Source organism: Oratosquilla oratoria, chromosome 5, assembly GCF_046742065.1.
Source record: "Oratosquilla oratoria isolate Oo_2021 chromosome 5, ASM4674206v1, whole genome shotgun sequence".
In the NCBI taxonomy this organism is placed as follows: domain Eukaryota; kingdom Metazoa; phylum Arthropoda; class Malacostraca; order Stomatopoda; family Squillidae; genus Oratosquilla; species Oratosquilla oratoria.
The window spans coordinates 26652278-26654777 of NC_134781.1; positions in this window are offsets into that span (position 1 = coordinate 26652278).

A 2500-nucleotide genomic window follows, 5' to 3' on the forward strand; every position below is an offset into this window, starting at 1 on the left:
TTTTTCGAACCATCCGAAACACGTTTTGTGGCAGCACTCCACCTATATTTTGAGCTACAGCTGCCTTTTTTATGTCAATACCAATGTTTTCAGGGTGATTCTTTCAAAAGAACATGGGATACAAGGTACTGGTAAGCTCTCTGATGGGAGTAATAGGTGTTACTTTACTCCCTACCCCCTACCCCATCTCCCGACCATACGCACAAGGGTCTTTGCTGTCTTGTGATAACTATAGAACATGCTACTCTAAGAAATATCTATTTGTTCATTGTTTTAGTTCAGAGTTCAACAAGTTGAAAAATTAAGGCAATTAATCTATGGCCTTTATTTTATTTATTTATTTATTAATTTATTTATTTATTTGTTTGTTTATTTATTGGATAGATGGCAGTAATTTCTGATGGAAGCTGTTTTAACGTCTAAACTTAATCTAAATTGTTAAAATCATGTATTTTTGTCAATTACTATTAGGCCATCTACATTGAGGATAAAATGAGAATGGTAGGTAACGCCAGATTTAGTTCTCTGTGTGTCCAAGTACATTAGCAAAGGGCCTACTTCAGGTCATCATCGTTTCAGACTTCTGAGAGCGAGTCTTACATCCTATTTTCTTTGCAGCACTATCATGCCAGACTGTGTTTTGCGGAAAGCCACTGACAAAGCAGCCAACCGTAAAACTGACAGAAAAGGGATGCATTGGCATTGCTCAAGCAAACTTGGAACGTGAAGGAAAAATAAACTGAGACCTGGTGACACTGCATACAGAATGCCGACGAATACATAAAAATCCAAACGAGATTCGTTTATTCCTTCGCAAATGAGCAGCGGACAGCTCCAACAATCTGAACGGAACGCTTCGGTCAGTGATACCTTGTTTTCGTTCAAGGACAATTGTTCTCTACCCAATCAGATTGATACCAAGGCAAGACAAAAAACATATATTGGTGTCTGTTCGTATATTGGAATTTGATCCTTCAATTTTGAGACATTGTGATGAACGAAAAGATGAATTGGCTGACGAAGGTCGAGGAATAGTCGTGTTTGTACAGCACCTTCAATCCTGTGACGCGGCACATCATCAAATATGCAACAAATTTTAGGACGGGAAAGAGCGTCCTTCAAATATTCGTCCGAGATGAGGACATACCACCAAAAACAGCACGGGTTGGAAGTCCAGAGAATTTGATTAGGGTTGAAGAGTTTGTTAAGGTGTCCCAATACCTAAAATTGAACGAAGAAGAACAGATAACAATAAATGTTCTAATCAAAATAACGGGTTGTTTTCTATAAGGTATTGGTTTGGAACCTACGTTTCACTTACAAGGAAGAGGAACTTCTGGAACACTGGAAATGACATCACAAATAGTGAAATAAATGGTTGTCCCAACATTGTAACATTCAGAAGCACTGCTTCATTCATCTTCAGTAGATTTTATCGACAACCAAAAAAACTTGGAGCATAAGGCTGATTTTTTTTTTTTTTTTTATTGAGGCAGTAAGCAAGCTCATCAAAAGTGATATCAAGTCTGTTGTGCAAGATAATGGCATATGTCCCACCAGTCTTTCTATATCTAATTTTAAAGCGTGCACTACATTTATCCCAAAGTCACTGCAGCTATTCTTCAATCTTCTACTAGTTGGAAAGGACAAAGACATAAAGCTTTGTTCACTGGGTCAAACCACAATGCAAGCAGCTCGCTCCAGAGTTCTTTTTACTCTATTACAACTAGGACTGGCAGTCGAAATGCATGATAAATTTACATCTAGGTTTCTAAACGACACACTGAATACTCATGGGTTTGTCAGTTCTTATTCAGAAGTAATTTACTGTGTGCAGCTTTGAATCGGAGACTTGACCTTTCCGAATTCCTCCCAGGATGCAGTACGTTAGAGACAATGTAGACCATGATATAAGAACACTGGATGAGCATAGGATATTTCATGGCATGGGCATCATAGTACCAGTTACCACAAAGACAGGTGTATCATCTGTCATAAAGCGGACTTCTGTAACCTTTCCGAGTTCCTCCCAGGATGCAGTACGCTAGAGACAATGTAGACCATGATATAAGAACACTGGATGAGCATGGGATATTTCATGGCATGGGCATCATAGTACCAGTTACCACAAAGACAGGTGTATCATCTGTCATAAAGCGGACTTCTGTGACCTTTCCGAGTTCCTCCCAGGATGCAGTACGTTAGAGACAATGTAGACCATGATATAAGAACACTGGATGAGCATGGGACATTTCATGGCATGGGCATCATAGTAGCAGTTACCACAAAGACAGGTGTATCATCTGTCATAAAGCGGACTTCTGTAACCTTTCCGAGTTCCTCCCAGGATGCAGTACGCTAGAGACAATGTAGACCATGATATAAGAACACTGGATGAGCATGGGACATTTCATGGCATGGGCATCATAGTACCAGTTACCACAAAGACAGGTGTATCATCTGTCATAAAGCGGACTTCTGTGACTGCAGATGACAATGC